Source organism: Episyrphus balteatus, chromosome 1, assembly GCF_945859705.1.
Source record: "Episyrphus balteatus chromosome 1, idEpiBalt1.1, whole genome shotgun sequence".
Lineage (NCBI taxonomy): Eukaryota > Metazoa > Arthropoda > Insecta > Diptera > Syrphidae > Episyrphus > Episyrphus balteatus.
Genome location: NC_079134.1, coordinates 16,911,912 through 16,920,326, shown reverse-complemented (window position 1 = coordinate 16,920,326; position 8,415 = coordinate 16,911,912).

Sequence of the window (8,415 nt, the reverse complement as noted above, 5' to 3'; positions counted from 1 at the left end):
AATAACTTCTTCAGAACTCAATTTGGGGAAAATTACTATGAGACCTTTTTTGTAGAGAATTAAATTTCCTATAAGAATCTGTCGTGGTTTTATTTTTCTATTCACTTATTTGCTCATCACAAAATTCCAAAGTGAAACAGTCAAATTGAAAAAACACTTCGATTTAAAAAGCTTAATTACTCGAATACGGCTCGTCTGACGAAAATTTTCAATCAAATCTTTTTTGTAGGAAATTTAATTTTATATACGAAAAAATGAACAGAAATTTTTTTTACTTTGATCGTCTAGCAGTTCTGTTGTAACACATCATATCATGTATAAAAATAAAAAAACACCGATGATAGACCTCTTAAAATTATTTTTAACGGCTCAAATTTTCACCAAATTTTTTTTTCGTCATCCTGAACAAGATTTTCGAAGTAACTTAAAAAAAAAAATATTTTATTTTTTTGGCCCAGTCTACTATACATTATTTGCTAAATTTGTATTATAAAAAGTTTAAATTTTTTTACAAATTTGAACTATAAAAGGAAGTTCGTGCAACCCACAATCGTGCATTTTATTTCTAAGGATCAAATTTAGCAATACTAAAATGCGGTACCAAAATAAAAAAACGGCTCTAACGATTTTGATTAAATTCTTCTTAATCAAATAATAATATATTATTTATATATGGATACCTTCCCGTAAGAATGTATCACAACAAAAACATTACTGTTAAAAAAGGAGCCAAGTTCTCCTATGTTAAAATTATGCTGGCACAAAAAGTACTGAGATGTAAAAGTGTACCAAGTTCTAAAGTTTGGGTTCAAATTCGTATCAATAAAATTTTGATTGTTCTCTTGACAATTTTTCTTTTAATTACCGATTTTTAAAGTTATTTCAAAAATTGCCAAGTAAACAATCAAAATTCTATTGATACGAATTGGAACCCAAACTTTATAACTTGGTACACTTTTACATCTCAGTACTTTTTGTGCCAGCATAATTTCAACACAGGAAAACTTGGCTCCTTTTTTAACAGTAATGTTTTTGTTGTGATTTCACTACTTTTTGCAAGGTATGGCTGTAGAATTGAAAATCTCTATATTTGATGAAAATTCAGCGGAAATGGGCGGTTGCCACGCCCCCTGGCTGAAATTCTCAAATTTTAAATTTTTTCCTTTGTATAAACTACCATCTCTACCATTCTACCAAATTTCAAGATTCTACGATAATCAGAAGTGCTCTATTATATTTAATGAAAATTTAGCGGAAATGGGCGGATGCCATGCCCCCTGGCTGAAATTTTCAAATTTTAAATTGTTTCCTTTGTATAAACTACCAGCTCTACCATTCTACCAAATTTCAAGATTCTACGATAATCAGAAGTGCTCTTTAATATTTTATGATAATTCATCGGAAATGGGCGGATGCCACGCCCCCTGAATTGAAAATCTCAAATTTTTCCCTTTGTATACACCACAAGCCCTATCACCGTGTAAAATTTCAATTTCTACGTTAACGGGAAGTTCTCCATAATTTTGATGATCTGTCAGTGAGTGAGTGAGTGAGTCAGTCAGTCAGTTACGGTTCTTGCGATTTTTGAAGCCCTATATCTCAGAAACTACTCATCGTAAAAGGCTGAAATTTTGTGAGGAGTTTGGTTTTGACAAGCTCAATAAATGTAGCGAGTTTGAAATTTCTAGCATCTTTGGTGTGGAAGTTAGAGTGGGGTCGAAAATGACCTGAGTTGTTTCCTGTAAATAAGGGTGTAATGCCAAAGTTGCTAGAGAACTTGGCTGGGCCCCTTGATTAAGCGATCCCGTAAGAATGTATCAAAACAAAAACATTACTGTTAAAAAAAGAGCCAAGTTCTCCTATGTTGAAATTATGCTGGCACAAAAAGTACTGAGATGTAAAAGTGTACCAAGTTCTAAAGTTTGGGTTCAAATTCGTATCAATAAAATTTTGATTGTTCTCTTGACAATTTTTCTTAATTATCGATTTTTAAAGTTATTTCAAAAATTGCCAAGTAGACAATCAAAATTTTATTGATACGAATTTGAACCCAAACTTTAAAAACTTGGTACACTTTTACATCTCAGTACTTTTTGTGCCAGCATAATTTCAACATAGGAGAACTTGGCTCTTTTTTTAACAGTAATGTTTTTGTTGTGATTTCACTACTTTTTGCAAGGTATGGCTGTAGAATATAAAATCTCTATATTTGATGAAAATTCAGTGAAAATGGGTGGTTGCCACGCCCCCTGCCTGAAATTCTCAAACTTTAAATTTTTTCCTTTGTGTAAACTACCAGCTCCAACATTCTACCAAATTTCAAGATTCTACGACAATCAGAAGTGCTCTATAATATTTGATGAAAATTCAGCGGGAATGCCGGTTGCCACGCCCCCTGGCTGAAATTCTCAAATTTAAAATTTTTTCCTTTGTATAAACTACCAGCTCTACCATTCTACCAAATTTCAAGATTCTACGACAATCAGAAGTGCTCTATAATAATTTATGAAAATTCAGCGGAAATGGGCGGTTGCCACGCCCCCTGGCTGAAATTCTCAAATTTTAAATTTTTTCCTTTGTATGAACTACAAGCTCTACTATTCTACCAAATTTCAAGATTCTAAGACAATCAGAAGTGCTCTATAATAATTTATGAAAATTCAGCGGAAATGGGCGGTTGCCACGCCCCCTGGCTGAAATTCTCAAATTTTAAATTTATTCCTTTGTATAAACTACAAGCTCTACTATTCTACCAAATTTCAAGATTCTACGACAATCAGAAGTGCTCTATAATAATTTATGAAAATTCAGCGGAAATGGGCGGTTGCCACGCCCCCTGGCTGAAATTCTCAAATTTTAAATTTTTTCCTTTGTATAAACTACCAGCTCTACCATTCTACCAAGTTTCAAGATTCTACGACTATCAGAAGTGCTCTATAATATTTGGTGAAAATTCAGCGGAAATGGGCGGATGCCACGCCCCCTGGCTGAAATTCTCAAATTTTAATTTTTTTCCTTTGTATAAACTACCAGCTCTACCATTCTACCAAGTTTCAAGATTCTACGACTATCAGAAGTGCTCTATAATATTTGGTGAAAATTCAGCGGAAATGGGCGGATGCCACGCCCCCTGGCTGAAATTCTCAAGTTTTAAATTTTTTCCTTTGTATAAACTACCAGCTCTACTATTCTACCAAATTTCAAGATTCTACGACAATCAGAAGTGCTCTATAATAATTTATGAAAATTCAGCGGAAATGGGCGGTTGCCACGCCCCCTGGCTGAAATTCTCAAATTTTAAATTTTTTCCTTTGTATAAACTACCAGCTCTACCATTCTACCAAGTTTCAAGATTCTACGACTATCAGAAGTGCTCTATAATATTTGGTGAAAATTCAGCGGAAATGGGCGGATGCCACGCCCCCTGAATTGAAAATCTCAAATTTTCGATTTTTTCCTTTGTATACACCACAAGTCCTATCACCGTGTAAAATTTCAAGTTTCTACGACATCGGGAAGTACTCCATAATTTTGATGATCTGTCAGTGAGTCAGTGAGTCAGTTACGGTTTTTGCGATTTTTGAAGCCCTATATCTCAGTAACTACTCATCGTAGGAGGCTGAAATTTTGTGAGGTGTTTGGTTTCGACCAGCTCAACAAATGTAGTGAGTTTGAAATTTCTAGCATGTTTGGTGTAGAAGTTAGAGGGGGGTCGAAAATGGCCTGAGTTGTTTCCTGTAAATAAGGGTGTAGTGCCAAAGTTGCTAGAGAACTTGGCTGGGCACTACCGTGCCCCTTGATTAAGCGACATTTTTTTCGAAAATGACTTTTTGATGTGGAAATATACTATAAGTTGAGCGCCACGTTTTGGTTGTTCTATCATGTATACAAATGAAACTAGAGAGAAAATAAAATTGTGCAGCCCATACATTTCCTCACAGAATAATTTTGTTTTTTTCGTTTCCTGAACAATTTTAGAAATGTCGCTTAATGAATTCTTACGGGAAGGTATCGATATGAACATTCAACATATTAATAAAAGTTGTCCCAAGAAGTTGTCGCATTGTAGGTACCTAAATTTCTTAAAGTGTCAACATTTTAATCACCTGTTGTAAAAATGTTTTTTTTTTTTTTGTTTCTTTTGACGTTATTTAGTTTATTATTAGATTTATCATTATATACCTATTTGTATGGATAAATAAATTGAATTTATGCTACAAGAAAATTTCAGTTTCATGTACCTATAACATTTGGGATACATTTAGATTATAATATTATTTTTTGAAAATATGTATTACTACCGTAAACATAATTTCAAAAATAAAACGTTTTACACTGTGAGGTAAAAAAATAAAAATCAATAATTCCCAAAACGTCATTTCCGGGAACGCTTTAGGGCTCTGAATAAATAATTGGTTTCTTTTCCGATTTCTAGATCGTTTACGTTGTTTTGCAGAGATCACCAACATTACGGTGGTTTAATGAAAAATACACATTTGTGTGCTCTGCCCGTTTATGAACCGATAAATGATACATAGCTGCTATAGAAAGCATTTTAGTATGAAATTTTTATCATGAAAGAAAGTTGAGATTTTAATAATTCGGACCTCGAAATTTCCCACCTCCATGGTTTTGGTCCTTATATTGCTTTAATACTTTTTTTATTTTTCTGATTTTACTTGCACAATAATTCCATATAAAGTACTATTAGGTACCTATTTGTATTTATTGATACGATTTTCTCAGTGTTTTTTTTCCTCCTCAATTTATCCCAAAATATTTAAATAAACTTAATTTCTCATATTTTATGAAATATTCTTATTAAATTGTAATCGGTCTACAAAAGAAAAATCGATAGTAAAGTTTTACGTGATTGTTGATATTGCTTTTAGCATTAAAACTACCTGAAAATCAAATATTATATAAGAACTAGCTGACCCGGCGGACTTCGTTCCGCATTTTTCTTGTATTTATTTTCAATTTTTGGCTTTGTAATGTGTTAACCTTTTCCAATACAAAAAAATCGGGCCACAACTTGATATATGGAACAAAAAACATAAAATTGTATAAAGTATTAAAAAAAGCAAACCATTTGTCTGACAGCTATCTATTATAATTTTAATTGGAATGTGTACGAAGTTTCATTAATATTATTATAAGGTATAACAACATAAATCTTCAGCGGAAAGCAAAATGGTATTATGTCCTTAATAGATCCTATATGGAGTTACAATAATTTTGCTTTCCCAGGCGATATGTATGTTGTATGCATGCCACTGTTTTTTTCTGTTATTGGCACGGGTTTTTTGCGTCAAATAGTAAAAAAAATGTTTTTAAAAACAAAATCTTATGTGTCTCGAACTCCTTTCAATCACTTGCAATCGCTACTAAAATTTGATAATCCAGTCAAATAAGGGAATGAATGCTAATAGAATTTTTTTTGCTCAATACCTTCGTTTTGGCATTCCATAACATACCTCAAAAGTCTAGAAAAATCTCATGTCTGCAAGTCGCGATTTTCAAGCTCAAATCGCGAAATGGAGATTTTCAAAATTAGAATTTCAAGAATTACATAACTTTGAGGCAATTTTTAATGCTGATTACAAAAATTTTTTTTTGATTTTTGACATAAGTTATAGAATATCCAAACAGAGATACAAACAAAAAAATTAGCCAATCAGCACTAATTATAAGATTGTACCAGGATGTTTTTTAGTGCATATCCCAAAATTGTCCCTTTTCTCAAAAAATACCAATTTTTCATAGGTATGAATGTTTTTACTTGCTCTATAGGGCAAGTATTGGTTTCGTGTCAAAAAAAAAATTTGAGGTTTTAATCAAAACTAACATTACGATGATGGAGAAGTCCAAAAAAGTGGGTTTCGTCATGACGTCCGTCGGTCTGTGCGTCGGTGCGTCGGTGCGTCGGTGCGTCCGTGCGTCCATCTGTACAAGTAGCTACAGCCTAAACGGGTGGACGGATTTTGTTGAAATTTGGTATGGATGTTTTTTTCGTAATTTCCAAGGTTGTTTTTTTTGTTTGTTTTTTAATATCTCACTTAGAACGTATACCTCCCATACAAAATTTTTGAGTTATTGCAATTTTCTCGAAAACGGCTCTAACGATTTTGATTAAATTTAACACACGTAATGCTGTACATAGATCTAACATAACTGCGTTTTTTGTTTTTCTCAAAAAATACGGATAGTGGAAATATGGTCTTTTCATTTTTTTAAATCGCGGATGGCGGCTCTTCCCGTACATCATTATGGAGTTATTGCAATTTTCTCAAAAATGGCTCTAACGATTTTGATAAAATTTTGCATACGTAATATTCAAGGTAATTGCAGTAAAACTGCATTTTTAGTTTTTCTCAATAAAGTCAAGTCAAATAAAAAAAAATTTATTTAACTAACATTTGGCCTCCATGCCGTCTCTTCCCCTACATCAACCAAATTTCTTAAAATTTTATATAGAGGCAGCTCTTATAATCTACAAGTAAGCTAACTTAAAAGTGCTTTGAACTGCAAGAGCAAGTACGTGCGGCCCCAGTCGTGCATTTTATTTTCATTGCATTGTTTTGATTCTTAATGATAATGGATATGAAAACCTTCATGAAAAATTTTTTCCCTCTACCATAACTTTTAAGGGTTTTTCGGTAGTAAGTTTGCAACTGTTATAATAATATGGGTTGACAATTGAAAAACAGCTATAACTTTTTTCAGAGACGTCAGATTGTCTTGATCTTGTCTAGATCAAAATACCTCGAAGTGTTGTATCATATGTGAATAGCATTGTCTTTTATTGCTTATTTTGAAAATCTCCATTTCGCGCTTTGACCTTGAAAATCGCGACTTGCGGACATGAGATTTTTCTATACTTTTGAGGTATGTTATAGAATGCCAAACCGAAGGTATTGAACAAAAAAAAATTTCTATTAGCATTCATTCCGAGGTTTACTCCTTTTTTTTCACCTTATTTGACTGTATCATGATATTTTTTGGCTATTTAGGAAATTTAAAAAGTAGCAATCTTTTTTTGTAAATTGTAAAGAAACCGACTTAAAATGAAAAGATTCCGTCTTAATTCTATACATACGTCTAAATATTAAAATATTTTCTTAAGAATATTAAATCATTTTAAATTAATGCGAAAATTGTATTAATAAATTGGTAGTTGAAACAACTTAAACAAATTTTAAGTTTCAGTTTATCATACCAATTTTCAACTGTGAGATATAGCTTAGTGGTAGATAAACAATTTTAATTGAGGAAATAACATTTTAAAGAGTTAAATCGTGTTTGTTTTTATTAGCCTTGAATATGAGCTCTTTGAACCCCAAATATTGAATTTGCTCATAACTTGACAGCAGCGCCACGTACCAGGCCCAACAGGGGCGTACACACCATTGGGGCAAGTGGGGCGGTGCCCCGGGGCCCCCAACACGCCAGGGCCTCATAAGGAGACAATGCAGAGAAGGCAGAGAAGGTTATAAAAGTATCGAAGCAAAAAGATAAGATACTTGACATGAATCACTTCGGACACAAGAGAGACACATTATATTTTTCAGTGAATTGGTAGCCAGTCACATAATATTTCATCTAAAAAAAAGTATTACCTTAGGGGTCCCAAAAAAAAATTGCTTTTTTGAAAGAAAAATTACATATTATCTTGGGGCCCCAAAAAATATTACTTACATAATTTTAGCGCCCAACAAATGTTAGGTACATCAGGGGCCCCAAAAAAAATAAGTGGGCGTATACGTCCTTTTTTATTTGTTCTTATTTTCTATATCAAAGGGGCCCCAAAAATTTAGTCTTGCCCCGGGGCCCCGACAACTCAACGTACGCCCCCGGGGTCCAACTATGAAACAAAGCTTGTCTCGAATGAACCTTATCAAACGCAAAAAATTTCATAAAAGTCTATACAGCCGTTCGGACTCCAAATATGGAATTTAACTATAACTTGACAACAGCGTCAAGACTTTCTATATATAATTTGACAACAGCGTCCCCTACTGCATACAGTTATAATTTACAAAACATGGATGTAAATTATCACGAAAACGAAGTTTCACAAAAATCTGTCAAGTCTTTCGGACTCCAAATATGAAATTTGTCTATAACTACTTCGGCAACAGCGCCACCTACCAGGTCCAATTTATGAAACAAAACATGTTTCGAATAAATTGTATCAGACACAAAAAGTTTCACAAAAATCAAAAAATGTAATTTCCTTGAACTTGACAACAGTGCCACTAACGACTGTCCAGTCGCTCGTTCAAAATATGCAATTTTCCTAAAACTTGACAAAGTGCCAACTACTGGGTCCAATCATGAAACAAAACTTGTCTCGAATGAACCTTGTCATAACACAAAATTTCACAAAAATCTGTCCAGTCATTCGACCCCACC